The sequence below is a fragment of the Nanorana parkeri genome, unplaced genomic scaffold, assembly GCF_000935625.1.
Source record: "Nanorana parkeri isolate BGI_ZX_2015 unplaced genomic scaffold, ASM93562v1 scaffold229, whole genome shotgun sequence".
Lineage (NCBI taxonomy): Eukaryota > Metazoa > Chordata > Amphibia > Anura > Dicroglossidae > Nanorana > Nanorana parkeri.
Window position 1 is genome coordinate 248,272 of NW_017306497.1, and position 20,211 is coordinate 268,482.

At 45.5% G+C, this 20,211-nt stretch overlaps 1 protein-coding gene across 2 annotated transcripts in view; it reads left to right on the forward strand.

The window, feature by feature from the left end:
• Positions 1 to 15,491: 15,491 nt before the first annotated feature.
• The window catches only part of RDX (radixin), a 104,616-nt gene continuing 99,896 nt past the window's right edge, over positions 15,492 to 20,211 (forward strand). The window contains exon 1 of one of the 2 annotated variants that reach the window (XM_018556250.1): positions 15,492 to 15,707. The gene's annotated coding sequence lies outside the window, so the exon portion shown is untranslated. The remainder of the gene's footprint in view (positions 15,708 to 20,211) is intronic. The other variant, XM_018556249.1, reaches the window with a different exon arrangement.

A 20,211-nucleotide genomic window follows, 5' to 3' on the forward strand; every position in this document is an offset into this window, starting at 1 on the left:
CTATAGAGTAATGTAGAATAAGGACTTCCTATAGAGTAATGTAGAATAAGGACTTTCTATAGAGTAATGTAGAATAAGGACTTCCTATAAAGTAATGTAGAATAAGGACTTCCTATAGAGTAATGTAGAATAAGGGCTTTCGACAGAGTAATGTAGAATAAGGACTTTCTATAGAGTAATGTAGAATAAGGACTTCCTATAAAGTAATGTAGAATAAGGACTTTCTATAGAGTAATGTAGAATAATAACTTTCTGTAGAATAATGAAGAATAAGAACATTCTTTAGAACAGCGGTGCCCATTAGGTAGATCGCGATCTACCAGTAGATCGCAAAGCGAACACTGGTAGATCGCGATCGGCTCACTGACCTGTGTCCCGCGGTGCTCGTGCGGCTGAATGTGTCAAACACCGCAGACGGGATGGAGAGAGGAGAGGAGACTTGGGAAGCTGCTGCAGTGGAGGTAAGAAAAGACAAGAATAAGGATTTTATGTGGAATATTGGAATCTGTGGAATAATGACGTGTGATTGTCCTGGAGAGGAAATTAATGATTCCTGGGCCAGTATGGAGCAATCTGTGTTTCATTTTCCACAGAACATATGTAAATGATGGGGTCATGTCAGTTCTGATAAGCAAAATAATTCCCAGTATCTCTGCAGTGAAAGCCTCCTGTTTATTCTCAGAGATAGCAGCTTGCTGCACTGATAAGGCTGCAAAGATTTCCTGTAATTTCTGCTGTATAACACTTCTTACACAAGGGCAGGAATTGCATGGAGCTCAGTTTACAGGACTGCAGATTTTATGGGACACTAATGGATCTGCTGATAAGAATAATTACCTTCAATGGTTTTACTACAGGGACTGGGATAAACTTTAACACAGTCAGAGGTGCTTGAGCAGTTGTGAATTTTTTTTTAGAAAAGATTTGACACTAAGTGATTGCTGAAAGCACCCCTGGCAGCATTATGCTTTGTCCGACCCCTGTCAGTTTTGCTGGAGTGCTTCTTTGGCATGTAAATGTGAAAAAAGTAAAGACACATGAACTAAAAGGAATCCATATACAGAATGGTGTCATTGCATGTGTCAGGGAAGTCCAGCTAGTGTTCCTAGTACAACTGCTAAACGGATCTCTGAACGCGCTTTTGCGTGTAAATATGCACATAGGAAGTGGAAGTTGCCAATTTTTGCATGTAAATATGTGCATAGGAAGCAGAAGTTGCCAATTTTTGCGTGTAAATGTGCACATAGGAAGCGGAAGTTGCCACTTTTTGCGTGTAAATATGTGCATAGGAAGCCAATGCCAATTTTAGGTGCGCTGGATTTTTGAGAGATATTCAATGATCTAGTTATAAGTACATGAAATAACCACTACAAAATTATTGGTGTGACCCTTATTTCTGTCCTGGAGTAAAATGGGGAGCACAATTTCAAGAGTGAGGTCAGGCCAGAACATATATTGGCCTTGTTCTTCACCACAAAGGAACTGCGGTTCCTGCTATTCTTATTTTGACAATTATCACTCAGAATGGATGTTTACTTCCTACTGAGCTCAATCCAAAAGAGCTGAACGAAATGTAAAATTGTCTCATCATCATTCTTTATGAATGGCACACATAATTTTCTGTGCTGGGTTATTTCATCAGGAAAAATATTTTGTCTAAAAAAAATGTTACTTTTAATTTGCCTGCTATCTATACTTTGTAGCTAATCTTTCATTTCCAGAACGAATGGTAAGTTGTGTGTCACAAAGAAAGTAGTGTACAGGAAACATCTGTGGAATCCACTGTGTAGATCAGAAATATTTCACAATAATAAAACTTCTTCACTTCCAAAAGATATGCATCTATTTATGAAGGAAACCAGATCTGTTATACTGCCACATATGTTTCCTAGCGCATAAAATTGATTTCTACTCTACAGCATTTTCAACTTTTGAAATCCTATCATCTGCTTTTACCTTTATAAGCAAGAAAAGCTTATTTAGTGCTCCCCCTGGTATGGTTTCACCTTGCTACTTAAACTTGACTTCACCAAACTTTATGACTTTACCTGACTTCATGACTAAACCTAACAACTGCCATCTCCCTGTCAGGCGAGAGTGTCCCTACTGGCCACAGAGGCAGTCTTGTTGGGTATTGAGATGTCGTGTTTGCAGGGCTTACCCTTGAATTCAGCGAAAGTCAGGCTCCAGTAACAAAGCGAAACATAAAGAGCTCTTGCTGTGTCTTGTGCCCAAAATCAGATCCCACTTTACTGCCTCTATCTTTTAACAGCTGCTAATTCAACACATGCTTTGCCTCCTCTCCATTTCATTCCTGGACCTGAGGTCATGTCCTGCCCTTCCTTCCATCCCCATTGTCCATGATCAGGTATTACTTCTCTCCTCTCTCCACACTTTGCCACAAACAGCTTCTGTTCTTCCATCACGATTGCCCCCAGTCCAGAAACAGTTGTCATTCTGTCTCTTCTACCAACCCCCCAGTCCACGGTCAGCTGCTCCTGCTCTGCCTCTTCTCCCAGTGGTCCATTTTCATCTGACTTTTAGCATGATGCACTGCATCTTATTTTCACTATTCCAGCTGAGTACCAGACTGGAATAAATACTCTTTCCCTCCAGACCTGTATTGTAATAATCACAAAAGTTGACAATACACCAGTAGAATGTTTGTTTTTGGAACGTTCGTTCGATTTTCTAACTGGGGTCTAACTGAAACTTGACTGTAGAGACAAGAAAAATCAAAGGAACAGGATGGAAAAGTGTTTTCCTTTATTAACCGAACGAACCAAATTCTAACTGTGAATGTGATTTTCTACAAAAATTGTACATAATGTAATGCACATGTGCAAGGCACAAAATAAACCTGTTTATTATGTCTGGAATTCTATTTAAGTAGTAGGTTTGGAATCTGAACAAAATTAGTTGACTTGATGATGGCAAGATCAAATGCTCCGACAAACACATTTGAATGAATGATTGAATGAAATCATGGCCTAGGGCACTAGTGGGAATTGGAAATGAAGCTGATAAAATGCAAGCAGCTGGCCAGTGAAGACTGCACCAAAAGCATATACAGTTAAAGTGTACCTATAGCCCAGACTTTTCTTTTTAGTTTTGGACAGAATGGGGGAGGGTTAGAACCCTTGTCAGACTTTTGCTATGTCCCTGGTTAGAGAGATTCACCAGGTAATCATTGTCAAAGGGACAGAAATGGATAGGAAATCCAAATGTTACAATTATCTCCTGAACAGAAGGTTAAGAGAAGTTTTCCAATAGGGACATACAGTATGTTCCAATGACAGCGGTTCTTACTTTGTAAAAATTTCCTCTCACTTCCTGTTCCAGAGACACAACTGGAAGTGAGGGGAAATCTCCCCCAATAGGTAAAGCAAAACAAACGACAAACGCACTCAACAATTTGTTACCAGTTGTACAGTAAGGTGCACACGAAATGGGCTTTGAACACGGTGGTCCTACCTCCCCTGGCTATAAAAACCTGGCCTGAGCTCTGGCTTATTGCTGAGTTATTCCACCTTATGGTGAACACCTAGCCTCCCTGCTGATCCTGCTATTGCCATTGCAATCTTGATGTCTTGAGACCAAAGATGGTTGCACCCTCTAATCTCCCTGCGGCACATGAATGATTGATGTAATTAAATCTCTTTGAAAGAAAATGAAAGGTAATGTATTGTTCTTTGCAGGTTTCCTTATCCCAGCCTGGCTCCACTGTGGGTCTTGCAGCTTGTTAAATTACTGTTTTACACCTTTTCTGGCGTATACCCAACATTCATGGCAAATGTCTATAACTTAGACGTGCCCAGGACCCCTTACAGCCTCCACCTTTCATTAAACTATTTAATCCATATGCTGGAGGAGGGTGAGCAAGTCTCTGCTATTTTTCAGAAAACAATACACAGTCTATGTGGCTTATCTCAAAATAGATCTAAACCCAATCACTAAAATCTCCTATAATCTTTAAACCAATATTTTCTGGAACAAAATGGTAATTGAAGATATACAGAGGTTTAGTGAAATGTCATCCACTTAGGGTTTACATCTGCTTTAAAGGGTAAGCAAAGTTTCTGAAAGTTTCTTTATCCTTTTTGCACCCTCTGCTGAGTTCATCCAACCCACCCTACCGCTGCACAGCACTATACTTTGTTCTTGCCAGCACAGATTGCTGCTCTCTGGTTTGCCTCTTCTTTCCAATGTTCATTCAGCACAGTAGTACCACATAAACTTATATAGGGCTGAGAGACAGCTTGCAAGTAAACCCTTATATAAGTCTAAGGGGTTAGACTGTGCACCTGCAGGCAGTGGGAAGAAGTGGCACAGCCAGAGGGTGGAAAACATAGTGGTGGGACTTGGTTGGACTCTGAGCAAGAGCTAGGTAAGCTGAAAAGGGGGAGGGTGGGTTGGAGACCAGCAAAAATGGTAAGGAACCTTTACAAAATGTTGTCTAAAATGTCCCTCACCCCTTAAGATTTGTTCAGCAGAGCTACTGAAATATTAGAAAATTCACTATACTGTTCCTCTAAAGCAGTGGCTCTTGAACTATGGGTCAGGAACCAAATTTTGTCTTGCATGTGTTGGGCCGCCACTTGACTGTTTAGCCTAGTTTGGCCAAGCACAATATCCGTGAATCAGTGGCGAGTGATATAACTAGCTTACTATGATTGGCAGCACAGACACATATGGAGTGTGTGCAAAGCGGGGAATTACAGGGAGGGAATTACATGGACAAGGCCTGAGCTCTGCAGTACAGGGAGTCCTAAAGGCACATACCAAGTCACATTTAGGCACTTACACTGCTTACAAAAAAAATAAATCGATAATGCAAGCTGAATGTTAAACAAAGCGCACTTTTCCCATCCACGCTAAATGGCCCTCCAGGCTAATCTATTCTGGCATAGGCAGGTGTTCCACTGTCAGAATACCAGAACAGTGACTGCAGCTTATTGGCTAGTCACTGCTCAGCCGAGAATTGGGGGATGGGGTTTTATTTTTGCTTTGCCCTAAGTAAGCACAATTTAGGTTCACTTTTAGATCAGAAAGTACAGCTGTGGCACTCCTCCTACTCTATCCCCACTCTATTGGTCAGTAGGTCCACCCAACACATTAGGGTAACAGTAGTCAGGTGTAGGAGACAGGAGGTGGCACACTAGAGCTCAACTTTCCAACCCTGAGTAAACATATTTGCATAAGGTTAAATAAGTGCAATCATGTTTGTCATTTATTGTTTTTATGGCTCCTAAAATGATACTGTACTCGAGAGAAACAACAGGGAGGAACTGAGGCAAAGTGTACCATTGCACGCATTGATCCAGATCATATCGCTACCAGTCAGTGCATAATTTGCATAAAACAAACATGCAGATATGAAGGGGGGGTAGTTAATTCAATACAACTGGAAAAAAAAACTACTTGGATCAAAGTGAAGTTCATGCAAACAACCACCTATCAGGTTTACTTATAAACTCATAAAATGAAAGTATCTAAAGCTAACTTTTTTTGCTTTTTAGATGTAAAATGGAAGGGTTAGAACACGTGACAGGTTTTTCTTGCTGGCTATGGTTCACTGCGGGGAGGTTCACTGCGTGTCATCAGGGGCTGGCTGCAGAACCTGGAAGAGACAGCCGGCCCCCAATAACACCACCGAAGAAGTTGGTTGTGTGGGAACTGGGCTGTGGCATGTACAATGCTTCTAGATCCTTTTTTTTATATACTTTTTTTAAATTGACTTTTAAATATGCAAAAAGAGATATACAAAACAACCCCCACACGTCCAGACCTCATAGGGAGGACCAGAGGTACTAAGTACAACAAAATAAAACAATAACAATATGAAAAAATTATAACAGAACATCAATGTGCATTAATTTTGCATTGACCTTCATTCTTGCACCAATCACTGGACTTTTTTTGAATGTTCCAAGTTTGCCATCTGTGCAAAGTATGTGCCATTTAGAAGAATTGGTGCCGCAATCAAACATTACAGTTATGTGCAGCAAAACAGTTTTACCATGCATTTCTGCAATGCAATGGTGTGAATGGTGTGAATCTGACCTCATGAAGTAAAGCATGTAAGACAAAATAAACACCCTCGTTGGTGGGATGTTACTGTTATTCCTAAAAATCCTTAACGTCAACTCTGGATTACAATATTTTCCTGTTATACAATACTTTCTAACAGATCTCTTTTTATACATTAAGGTGGAGAGGCTAAACTGTATTTGTAGCCAGCATGAGTGTGAAACTGACATGTGTGTTATTTCAGGTAAAAAATATTAAGGACCCTTTCATACTTGTTAGGGCAAAGCATGTACCTGCTCTATGTGTGGTTTGTTGCGGTGGCATTCATTGTGAATAGAAATAACATGCATTGTACAGTACAGCATAACACAATACCACAATGTATTGTGGTGTGCTCAGGGCCAGATTTACTCTCTCTGCTGCCCCAAGGCCAGATTCCTCAATGCGCCCTCCCTACTCGCCCACCCCCACCCATGGAGAATGGCAGACCTGCAGACTGCATACAATGTTGATACAATGTTGATGAGATCACTTGTACAATACAAGCGGCGGCTTCCCTGCTGTACATTTAGCTCTGCTTGCCCTTAGCAGGGCTAAATGTAGAAAACAACTACCCGCCGGGGCATCGGGAGATAGGAATTCCACACCCCTGCTGCCCCTCTACTCCCTGCTGCCCCAAGGCCGGGCCTTGGTTGGCCTTGTGGGAAATCAGGCCCTGGGTGTGCTGCGTATTTTAAAAAGGATCCTTTTTTTCTTATTACTTGTTTTTTAATCTTACTATCTTTTACTTTTTATCATTATGTTTTAGTTATTTTTTCATAATTTTTATTTATTTTCTAATGTTTTATCAAAAACAATTTTAATTACATTTTTTTTTCCACTTAAGGAGAACTACGAGGTGAGTGCTTTTCACTCACCTCATAGTTCTAGCCGACCTGTGACAATGGGACTGTCACAGGTCTGCTCAGTAGATCGGGAAGTGAGCGAACACATACCGGCGTTCGCTCACCTCTCGATCCTGTCACAGCTCTGCCGTGACAGGGGAGGGGCTGTATTCCCCCCTCCCTGCTCCGATCCGTCAGCGCTGACTGGCGGATAGAGTGCAGCTCTTCCCTCAAAGCCGTGACACACTGCACGCGAAGCCATGCAGAGTGAAGCAAAGCTATCCGGCACAGAGCTTTGCGTGCAGTGTGTGAGCTGAGTGCAGTCAGATGATTGACTGCACCTTCAGCCAATCGGCTCGTGCTTAACAACCGGCCAGACGTTGCATCCCGTCGGGCTGGTTTATACGCGCGAGCCGATTGCCTGAAGTTGAAATAGTTCATCTCGGCACGCTCAGCTCCGCAAGCTCTCGCCAGCTGAGGTGCCCAGAAGAAAATTACATGACACACTGCTCGCAAAGGCAGCGCGCCACCGCTCCGCGCTGCTTCGCCTGCAGTGTGTCACGGCCTTCACTGTCTCTCCTGCGAGGAAGAAGAGAAAGGTAGCTGGCGGGGGGAAGGGAGGGAGGGGGGATTGCAGACGAGAACTTCCTGGCGGGGGGGCCACTGCTCTGCTCGGCTCTTCATACCGGCGCTGATCACACCTCTCTGCACTCCCTCTCTTCTCTCCTCCTGGCCGCTCTGAAGCTGCAGCGACCGGGAGTAGAGAGAGAGGGAGCGCAGAGAGATGTGATCGCCGCCGCCACGGCCGTCTTAAAGGGGCCCCCTCCCAGTCGCATCTTTCCGCCCCCCACAGCGGCGCCCTCAGGCAGATGCTTGACCTGCCTATATGGTAGCGCCGGCCCTGGTTAGTGCACATCGACAGATCATTAAAGTGTGAATTATGAGTAATAAATGTTACAGTTATACAGTTCACAACATTCATATAAAGATGCTGATAGTCAGATTGTTTCTTGTAACCATCAGTGGTAAAACTGAAATCCATCACCACAGAATCTCATTACCTCCAATGCCAGATAGTAAAGCCAGGCCTTCTGGAACGCCTGAGATATAATCTAAACAAAAATGACAGGAAGTGTTTAAATGGTAGTGGATTTGTGGAATTGTCTCCAGATGTTACAGAAGTCAAGGCTAGACGATGGCTGTTGAGGAGTACAACAGTGAGGAGAAGGTTTGTAAAAAAAGAATATCTGTTTTTTTTTTTTCTTTTAGCTTTCTACAATTGAATCTGATCCTATAAATCTGTTTGATCTCTCCCGGTCTTGTCTTAAAGTGTACGTAAACCCTAACAATGAATTAACCTTATTTGCTCCCTTTTGGTCTGTTAAATTTACTGTCGAAAATGTTTTGTTATATTTGTTTAATAAATGCAGAAAAAAAAAATCTTTTGATCCTGCTAGAAATCCAGCGTTGTCCTGTTCACTATGCTGTAGGTAGGAATGAGCTGTAGGTTCGGGTCGACCCTTAGTTCAACCCCAACCCAAGCTGGTTGCAGTTAGACAAATGGGCAAATGATTTGGCCACCCACCCGCTAATAATACATCTGTGACCTAGCAACCAATGACACTGTGTGACTCATGTCATTGGTTGTTAGGACACTAGTGACTAGGCCAAACATAGTATCATTGGTTGCTAAGACGCTGGTAGCCCCACCGCATCATGGGCTGTTATGATGAGCCCACCTGCGTCTAAGCATCCAATGACACTGTGTGGCCCAGCTGCTAGGGTGCTAGCAACCAATGATGCTGTGCTGTTCACACAGTGTCATTGGTTGCTAGGTCACAGGTGGCCCTGGGCTCTGTTTGCTTTGATGTTCACCAAAGCATTAACTCTGTCTCAGTTCAGCATATTTCCAAACCTACCAAACTCCCGTTCTTTTATTACTAATTTCAAGCAGCGTCATCAGCCTTGCCATCTGTACATTACAGAACACCTACTCCATGTGTTATGGAGAGGGGGGTGATTTCTGTGGTCCTGACACACTTACTGTTGTCCTAGAATGACAACACTGCTCTTCCTTAGATACAGTACAGTGAGTAAATGTTGTCACCCTAGGACAGGAAGTGTGTTAATGGCAGGATCACCAGGGAAAAATACAATTTTAATTCTTATTGTGAATAGCCCGTACAGCAGCCCTTCTCTTCCACTGAAGCGAAGGGCTCTGGCGGCCAAAGAAAGCCAAAGGTTTGGCTTAATCCTTTGGCTCTTTGGTGAATAACCCTCTCAATCTCCATCTACGCTGGCGCCACTCTGTGACTCCCATTTCAAGTGTCCATAAAATAACAATTCACAAACAATTTGGGCCTGTGGTGGTAAAAAAATAATATATAACAACACAATGTAAATGTCTGTAAAGGGAAATGTATCTTCCCCACACAGTTACTAATGTGTGCAACACCTTCACTTTTACATTGTACACTCTAATGGGCACAGGACCCTCCAAACCCTGTTGTCTTCAATTGTATTGTAACTGTATAATAATAATATTACAGAGAGAGGATAGCTTGTTTATCACAGCCAGGGAGAGAGGATAACTTGTTTATCACAGCCAGAGAGAGAGGATAGCTTGTTTATCACATCCAGAGAGAGAGAGGATAGCTTGTTTATCACAGCCAGAGAGAGAGGATAGCTTGTTTATCACATCCAGAGAGAGAGGATAGCTTGTTTATCACAGCCAGAGAGAGAGGATAGCTTGTTTATCACAACCAGGGAGAGAGGATAGCTTGTTTATCACAGCCAGGGAGGGGATAGCTTATTTATCACAGCCAGGGAGAGGATAGCTTGTTTATCACAGCCAGAGAGGGAGATAGCTTGTTTATCACAGCCAGAGAGAGAGGATAGCTTGTTTATCACAACCAGGGAGAAAGGATAGCTTGTTTATCACAGCCAGAGAGAGAGGATAGCTTGTTTATCACAACCAGGGAGAGAGGATAGCTTGTTTATCACAACCAGGGAGGGAGATAGCTTGTTTATCACAGCCAGAGAGAGAGGATAGCTTGTTTATCACATCCAGAGAGAGGATAGCTTTTTTAATACAGTCAGAGAGAGGATAGCCTGTTTATCACAGCCAGAGAAAGGATAGCTTGTTTATCACAGCAAGTAACAGAATGCCTCATCAACATAAAGCCAGTTAAAGTTTTTTCTAAAATGTATAGAAGGATATGATTTAAAATACTGTATTGATAATGATATTACCTCTGAGCCCATACTGTTATACTTCTGTAAGACTTGTTTCTTGGACAGAGGAATACATCGTTATAGTGGAACATCAATTTTACTCCCAGAATGAAAAGTGTTTCCTTGTGTGAGTAAAGATAAAACAATCAGGACCATAGCATGCAGAGCTTGTATTCATTCATGTGTATATTTCATGTCTATGTGGGGTCTGGTGTTTACTACAAATATTCATTTATCCTCAGAAAGCTGGGACGGATTTCCTGTTTTATTAGACTTTTGGAGCTGCCTTGTGTTACCGGTAAATACAGCTGCTCCTTCCATTGGCTGCTCGTGAATGTTTTTCTTACATAAATCACACTGGATTCTATTATCAGGAGCTCAGGTGGAGTAAACTTGAACCGCACAGTTTACATAGACATTGAGTATACTGGGAAAATTATGTCAAGGTGAAACAACACAGTATAGCTGTGAGAAGGTAGGAGGGGGTGACTCTGTAGATCTATTGTACAGGCATGTGGCGGCTTCTTGTCATGTGTATCCTACAGGAGAACAAAGGACACCTTCTTATTCACATCGCATTTAAAGTGTACCTAAAGAGAGCAGGTTTGGCTGTGTGTGTCCTTATTGGGGAGATTCACCTCTCTGTCTATGGTGGCCATTTTCATTGGGACTGAAAGAATTTTGAGTTGTCACCTGAACTCTTCTAATGGGGACACTTGTTCTGGTGACAGCTGTTGAAGAAGGCATTTCTGGTTGTGTCTACAGCACAGGAAGTAAAGATAAATCTTTTAAGTGGGATAAAAATAAACCTGATAAGGTCCTTTAACTATACCGTACACCAGGCCTCAAAATTTCCACTCGCCCCCTCGCAATTGGCGAGTGAAAATGTCAGCGATGGGTTGCGCCGCAGGCGGGACCAGGGATGGGACACTACCGCCGTGGTGATCGCTCGCTTCTGTTCTCTCTTCTCTTTCTCGGCTGCTGCAGCTACAGAGCGGCTGAGAAGGAGAAGAGAGAACAGAAGCGAACGATCACCGCGGCGGTAGTGTCCCATCCAGAGCCGGCACTAGCTCTCTGTGATCCGTCTCTCTCCTCCCGGCCGGTGCAGCTTCAGCTCCACGAAGCGGGCACTCAGAGAGGCGGCTCTGATCACACACGTTATCGTGGGGGGCGGGGGGCGTTTGCAAAGGTATCAAAGAGGCTTGGGGGGCAATTGCCATCCTGCCCCCGGGCCCAGTCCGCCCCTGGGTCAGACTAATCCAGCATGTTATTAATATGAGTGCCCCACTCAATATGGCCGCAAGCGAGGGGCATACTGAGTGAGGCAAGTCAGATTAATAACGTCCAAAAGATGTGGATTGGGAGGGGGGCTCTTTAATACTGCTCTGATCACACCGCTGAGGGATCCCTCTCTCTCCTCCCGACCGCTGCAGCTTCACGAGGTGGGCACTCAGAGAGGCGGCTCTGATCACACCTGTCAGCGTTCCCTCTCCTCCCAACAGCTGCAGCTTCAGAGCGGCCTGGAGGAGAGAAGAGGGAGCGATAACGGGTGTGATCAGAGCCGCCTCTCTGAGTGCCCGCTTGGTGGAGCTGAAGCTGCAGCGGCCGGGAGGAGAGGGATCGCAGAGAGCTAGTGCTGGCTCTGGATGGGACACTCCAGAGCCGGCAATTGCCACCCTGCCCCCGGGCCTCTCTGATACCTTTGCAAACGCCCGCCGCCACAAGCACCTAATCTCTCCCCTCTTGGCCGCTGCAGCAGCAGAGCGAGAGGGGAGAGATTAAATGCTTACGGGGGGCGTTTGCAAAGGTATCAGGGAGGCTTGGGGGGCAATTGCCATCCTGCCCCCGGGCCCAGACTAATCCAGCATGTTATTAATCTTAGTGCCCCACTCAATATGGCCACAAGCGAGGGGCATACTGAGTGGGGCAACTCAGATTAATAACATCCTAAAGATGTGGACTGGGAGGGGGGCCTCTTTATGACTGCTCTGACTTTAAGACTGCTGCAGCGGGGAGAAAAGAACAAGAAGCTTGACTGCCATCGTCTGTGCCCGCTTCGATTGGGCTCCTTGGCGGCCACAGCAGTTTCCTCCGCCCACCTCAGCTGCCATTGGTGGGAGAGGAAGACTGCCGAACTGCAGTTGGCCGGCTTCTGCTGCGCAGGAGAGAAAGCCGGATGTGTAGGAAACCTTGCTGCTCCCCCACTATCACCAGAAGAAGAAGAGGTAAAAGCAACTGTAAGTCCCTGTACTTTCTTTGTGACTTCTGCACTGCGTTACATTCTGACCGCTGAACTCTGTACTGTCCGTCACACTCTGACCTCTGTACTGTGCGTCACACCCTGACCTCTGTACTGTGCGTCACTTTGCTGACCTCTGCACTGCGCGTCACACCATGACCTCTGTACTGTGCGTCACACCCTGACCTCTGTACTGTGCGTCACGCCCTGACCTCTGTACTGTGCGTCACGCCCTGACCTCTGTACTGTGCGTCACGCCCTGACCTCTGTACTGTGCGTCACGCCCTGACCTCTGTACTGTGCGTCACGCCCTGACCTCTGTACTGTGCGTCACGCCCTGACCTCTGTACTGTGCGTCACGCCCTGACCTCTGTACTGTGCGTCACGCCCTGACCTCTGTACTGTGCGTCACGCCCTGACCTCTGTACTGTGCGTCACGCCCTGACCTCTGTACTGTGCGTCACGCCCTGACCTCTGTACTGTGCGTCACGCCCTGACCTCTGTACTGTGCGTCACACAGCTGGCCTTTGTATTCTGCATTGCACCACTGACTTCTGTACTGTGCGTTGTTACTGATCTTTGTACTCTGCGTCAATCTGCTGACCTGGCGGAGTTAAGTCCAAGGCAGGGTAGGGGCTAGGTGGGGCAACTGGTGGCGAGTAACTTTTAAGGCCTGGCTAGTAGCTTAGGACTTGAAATTTTGAGCCCTGCCCTACACCCCTGGTGCCCACTCTATGGCCCAAGGGCTACATGTGTCCTTTTGGTACTTGTTGTGCAGCCATGGGACCCCAGCAGTTAGTAGCTGGAGCAATGATTAGTAAAGGGACTCCAATGGAGGTGATCTCTTGCAACCTCTAGTAACAAGTTCCTAGACTTCAGTCTTAAGTATGTCCACAGTCTCTGACCAGCTTAACTATCTACCGTGGTATGTCCAGAGACAATTGTCTCTATTGTTACATACACTATATTGCCAAAAGTATTGGGACGCCTGCATTTACACGAACATAAACTTTATGGCTTTGTGGCATACCAGTCTTAGTCCGTAGGATTCAATATTGAGTTGGCCCGCCCTTTGCCGCTATAACAGCTTATCTCTTCTGGGAAGGGGTCCACAAGGTTTAGGAGTGTGTCTATGAGAAAGTTTGACCATTCTTCCAGGAGGCGCATTTGTGAGGTCAGGAACTGATGTTGGACGAGAAGGCCTGGCTCGCAGTCTCCGCTCTAATTCATACCAAAGGTGTTCCATCGGGTTGAGGTAAGGACTCTGTGCAGGCCAGTCAAGTTCCTCCACCCCAAACTCGCTCATCCATGTCTTTATGGACCTTGCTTAGTGCACTGGTGCGCAGTCATGTTGGAAAAGGAAGGGGCCATCCCCAAACTGTTCCCACAAAGTTGGGACCATGAAATTGCCCAAAATGTCTTGGTAAGCTGATGCCTTAAGAGTTCCCTTCACTGAAATTAAGGAGCCAAGAACAACCCCTGAAAAACAACCCCACACCATAATCCCCCTCCACCAAACTTTACACTTGGCACAATGCAGTCAGGCACCGTTCTCCTGGCAACTGCCAGACCCAGACACGTCCATTGGATTGCCAGACAGAGAAGCATGATGCGTCACTCCAGAGAACACGTCTCCACTTCTCTAGAGCCCAGTGGCGGCGTGCTTTACACCACTGCATTATTTGCATTGCACTTGGTGATGTAAGGCTTGGATGCAGCTGCTCAGCCATGGAAATCCATTCCATGAAGCTCTCTACGCACTGTTGTGCCAATCTGAAGGCCACACGAAGTTTGGAGGTCTGTAGCTATTGACTCTGCAGGCAGTTGGCGACTTCTGCGCACTGTCCGCTTCAGCATGCGCCGACACCGCTCTGTCATTTTACGTGGCCTACCACTTCGTGGCTGAGTTGCTGTTGTTCCCAGTTGCTTCCACTTTGTTATAATACCACTAACAGTTGACCGCCGAATATTTAGTAGCAAGGAAATTTGACGGATGGACTTATTGCACAGGTGACAACCTATCACTGTACCACGCTTGAACTCACTGAGCTCCTGAGAGCGACCCATTCTTTGTCAAATGTTTGTAGAAGCGTCTGCATGCCTAGGTGCTTGATTTTATACACCTGTGGCCATGGAGGTGATTGGAACAACTGAATCCAATGATTTCGAGGGGTGTCCCAATACTTTTGGCAATATAGTGTATATGAACATCATGTGGGGTCCTTTGGTAATGTCCACAGCGCGTTCACAGCACTGTCAGTCATTTTGGTGTCACCGCAGCCCCCTTGTGACACCAATGGGTTCCCATAAGAAAACTGTCTGCTCGAGTTTTTGTGAAGTCTCCACAATAATTCCACGTGACACAACCAACAATTTACTCCATGGAAGTCTTAGTTACTTCCACTTCCCTTATCGCCGATATATCTTTATGAATTTGTTCCAATTGTTAGCACCATACAGTAAATGTTTTTGTAAATAAGAACTACATGAATTTGTTGTACGCTTTGGTACTAACAATGAGAACGTAGGTGCTAACAATGAGAATGTCGCAGAGTTTTCGTGAATTTGGCTTCAGAGATGTGTGACAAATGTCTCATTGAGTGACCCTGGAGATGTTTCATCCGGTGACACTTTATCATCTTCTTGTCGTTTGTATGGAATTCTCCATTTTGGAAGAATAATTATTTTCTCTGATGATTTAGAGCACCTTTTCCTAATGGTCAGTGTTTAGGGTCCTCTTTAGGATGGTGAGGCCCTGATAATGATATGATGGCTGGATAAGAAGAGCTCGACTCACTTGTTGCTCTCCAGTAAAACCTATTTCCAGCCTGTTACTTCCACAACTGGTGATACTGGTGTGACTGAGATGAGGAAAGCCGGCTGTGTGGTACTTCACACTCTGACATCTTCCCGGCTCTCCTCACACTTGTTGCTCTTGCCATGTACAGTCTGTTCGGGTATTATTAGCCTGGTATACCGGGCAATACACCGACCGTATACCGGGCAGTACACGGTGGTGAACACGGGTGGGATTAGTTCTACACAGATAAAGTTTGCATAGCGGCGGGTCGGTAAGGGGGAGAGGCGCGTTCTTGGCTGTCCCAGGGTGCTGAGTAGGCAGGAGGGGCCGGGCAGCCATATTGTGAAGCCCTCCATCCTCCTGTAGCGGCTCTGAGCCGCCTCCCATCCTCTATCTGCCCTCCTCTTCTTCCTCCCCAGAGAGACTGCGCGGCCTCAGCCCACCCAGCGCCGACACAGCTGCCCGAGTAACGGAGCCTGCGGGAGGAGGAGGACAGCAACTGAGCGGAGGCCTCCTGCAGGTAATAACGGAGGCCCGGAGATCATCCTCCGCCTCGGGTGTGAGTTCTGCGGAGGACAGAAGTTTGTGGGGTGAGGGGACTTCCACGCTGGGACTGGAGGGTGAGGTGTCCTCCAGCCTGGGACTGTGGGCTGAGGTGCCCTCAAGGCTGGGACTGTGGAGTGAGGTGCCCTCCAGACTGGGACTGTGGGGTGAGGTGTCCTCCAGCCTGGGACTGTGGGCTGAGGTGCCCTCCAGACTGGGACTGTGGGCTGAGGTGCCCTCCAGACTGGGACTAGTGCCCCCCGGGCTGGGATGGTGGGGCTTAGGTGCCCCCCGGGCTGGGACTGTGGGGCTGAGGTGCCCCCCGGGCTTCCTCTGATATAATTTCCAGTATGGTGGCACCTTTTTGGGGTTCATCTCCTGCCGGTGGTGAGGATGGTTCTGGGGGAGTGTATGGATGTCACAGATCCTGGATTGTAGTCCTATGTAGAAGAATGTGTGCATCAGTCTGTACACAGTGTCCGGATGAATAGAATCCGATCATACAGGTCTGTTTAGGGTCTGTGTATAATGACCATGCTATGGGCAGATATTCCCGTGCTGTGTGATTTGTGGGGTGAAGGGGCAAATAAATGATGTTAACCTAAAAATTCTGTCTGAGGTCCTAGTGAGCTAGATAGGAGAGGGGTGCCAGAGGTTACACTGGAGCCCCCTGTCATGTTACTCTTTTCTTGTGATGTGCACCCGTCTCTTCAGCATTGCTGTGTCCCAATTCCTATTATAAAGTCATGTCAGTGTATCTGTATCCAAAACATTTCTTATGTGGCCCTAAACTCGCGACTTAAATCTTAAAAATACGTTCCTACCAGCCCCAGTGCGTTCCTGCCCGATTCGGTGCCGGAACTCACTGGATCGCATCCCGGCCTGGTCACTGCATTCTGGGGTGGGAGGGGGCATGGCGGAAGTCAGTGGCACCGCAGCCATGCCCACCGGCTCCAGTGCGATCGCCCGCACTGAAACGTGTGCCACATCAATGCCTGCATTCCGGTGTGGCCTGAAAAAATAGTGCATGCAGCATTTTTTCTGACTGGATCGGAGGCATTGATGTGCCACGATTTCCGGTGCGGCTGCACTGCAGCTGGGGGCGTGGCTACATAGCCATTGACCTCAATGCAAAAAAACATATTTTTAAGATCAAATTCTCATGTTTGCTGTCCCCCCTAAATGGCATGTATAGCTAAAAATGTTTTTCCTTTTGGATAGAGCAATGGAGAATTGGCACCACTGTCAGGTTTTTATTCATGTCTCTGCCCCTCTAGGTAGATGTATCCCGTCTATCTGCCCTGTTGACCATTGTCAGAAAGTGATAAGGAATTCATAATTTTCACCGTTGTCACCAGAAATGTTCCTGTGGGAACATCTGTTCCTCTGACAACTAATTCCCCTCACTTTACAGATATTCCCTCTCACTTCCTGTTGCTTCTGGAGGACAGGATGTGAAGAACAACCTTCCCACCAGGATACAGACGACCCTACGCTATCCAAAAGTAAAATGAAAGATTTGGCTTTACCTATACTTTGATGTCGTCTTTGTACACCGTTACCTTATTTCCAGAGTTCCTGGTGTGGACGAATATGGAATTCAGGAGCCATTCAGACCAATCCAGGAGTCATTTATTTTATGAGGCAGCTCCTTTGACAGCATCAAGAGAAAACTCTAAGAGTTGGGCACGAGGTGTCATTGTTTTAAGAAGCATTGGCGTCCTTGCTCCTGGGATTTGTCCAACTCCCCGTTATATACATTGTAATGCGTATCAGTGTTTGAAAAGGAATCTCCAGAACTGTGACTGTCCAGACATCTGAGACTTGTGCTGGGTTCATGCCCCAGCGGGAGGCGGATAAGTAGGTGGTTCTGGTAGTATCTCTAGGATGGTCTCAGATATGGACTGTACAATGTTGGGTGACTCCTGTGGTTGGGGAATAAGTCTGTTGCCATGTCACTCTGTCTCTCTGCATCTTTTTGCAACACAAATACGCATAATCACTTGTGTGCGTGTGTAAACAATGTAATGAGCAAAGGGTTTGAGCCTTTGTCAGGTTTTTGGTGAATATTGATGGGAAATTGCAAAATTGACAGTTGTCACAGGAACAGGCCGTGAGGGCAAATCTTCCAATGGGGACACCGTTTCCAGTAATGATTGTCCAGTAGGGGATGATTTTCCTCTCCCATTGCAGATAATTCCTCTCCATTCCGGTTGTGTTTTCAGTGAAGGTAAATCTCCTCTATTGGACATAGGCAGCACAGACAAATATATACAAGGTGTTTTTTAACAATCCTATACTGTATCCAAAATGAAATGGGAGGGGTGATGGAAGCGAGCTGTGGTTTTATAGCAAGCAGTCGAATTCCAGCTGTCATTTTACTGCCCTTCTGACATCTGTATGTAATACGACTTTTACTGACAGGTCTGCTGAGCGCTGCGTGTTGACAATGTGCAATATCCCTGTTTGTATACGGTAGCCATAGAAATCTGTGGATGTCATAGTGTATGGCTAATAGGCTCACACTTCAATTTGTTTGCATTTCATTTGCATTGTTGGATCAATGATATTGCAGCATATCTGTACATTGGCCGGAGATCAGGAAATATATGCAGGAATTCCCTTCCATTATTAGATACGCTTGTGGGAGCGGAAAGTTTCTGTACGTCGGCAGTTTTCTGCTTGCACAAACTTTAGTTTTCTGCTGAGAAACCTTTTCTTTGAGTGATGTATTGATATACGTACAGTAGAATCCTAATCTGGCATCAGCTGTGCAGGATATACTATATATTTAATGTGATGCAGGATACATTTAGTACATAGTGTAAGCAGAGAGTTATTGTGTATACTAAGCCACCCTTCTATAAATGAGAAGGCAAAACTTTCTTTTTCAGTTTTGGATACAATGGGGAAGGGTTAGACCTGTCGGCAAGGTTTTTTTGTTTGCTCCTAAAATCTAAAAGAAACAAAACGTTTTGGCAATGCACACCCTTTAATTCCCCTCCCCCACCGACTTTTTTACAATGATGCTGTACTGGAATGTCAAAGACCAATGCTCTCTGTGCTGAATGATACCAGCACCAAGGCACGAAGACTTTAATGATTTGGCACAATCTGTTTGCTTCAGCGTGGGAATGAATGGGGTTTGCTTTCCATCACCTCTTTTGATGAGGGGATCCCCACTCAGCGCTATGCTTTCTTTTAATAACACTGTGGAGCTGTCTTAAACCAGAAGGTATTTGCTTGTCTTGTGTCCTTCACAAATCCAAAAAATAAGGGTTTTGTTGCTCCTTTTTTTTTAGGGTAGGGTGGAGCCATGCAATTTATTCCTTTATGATCATGTCGCCAAATGTACATGTATTTATTAGATTAATAACAGTAAAATTTACTCCTAACATTACCCTAAAGCTGGACATACACAGAGCAAATTTTGGTCGGCTCATGATGAACCAGCAGAAATTCACTCTTTGGTGGCCCCCTGCCGGCAGCATCCGGCCCCGACATCCTTAGATCTGAAAATGGAAGGAGTTGGGTGGAAAATGTTTGGCCGAACAATGACTGAAACCAATCGGCTGCAGTTACTGTTTGGGGGGTGTGACAGCGGCAGAATACAATTGCCTGACGGGGCAAATGAAAAGTTTTTTTTTTGGGGGGGGGGCAAGAGTTTTTTTTTCGTTCTTCGGGGCTGAACGATAAATAACTATGAGTCTTAAGGTGCCCATATACCTTGCAATTATTGTTCGATTTCTGAACGAAAACAGTTTTTCGTACAATAATCAACCAGTTGATGAGAAGTCAACAATTACGGCACAACTGACAACCGAATTTTGTCTACCGGGCAGACTAGAAAACTTTTTTCGAATTGTACGAATTTCGTTGGATCAGTGGCGTTTTTAAAAAATCGCAACTTGAACACTGCATGTGCGCAAACAAAAAACCTGTTCTGCCGATCGAAATTTTCCCAGTTAATATTACTGAGGAATGATTATCGAAATATACATTGGTCTGTGCTGGTCTGTGCACGATGGGCTATTTGAGTGAAAATTGAACAAAGGTGCGATGACGGGACAAAATAAATTGAACGATAATTGTAAGGTGGTTGGGCAGCTTTAGGTTCCTGTAGGTTAAAGATAACAGAGGATATTGTTGTTGTGTGATTGTTTTGCAGAATGAGCGTGGCATACATATGTATAAACATGGGAGTCTGACGTGCCCTGTGCTGATACAATCTCTGGGAAACAGTACATCCTAAATAGTAAAGGGCACATTCAGGGCCCGTTCCCACCGCGTCTGCGCGTTATGCACACGGCACTGTGAAAGGCATCTACTCAGCATTGTCAGTGCGGGAGGCACATTGCGGTGCTATTCATTTCAAACGCACCTCCCATCCACAATGCCATTGCACTATTGCACAATGCACTATTTCTTTCAATCACAACGCACGGTATTGAGGTGCTGCACGTTGTGTCGCGGCCGATCAC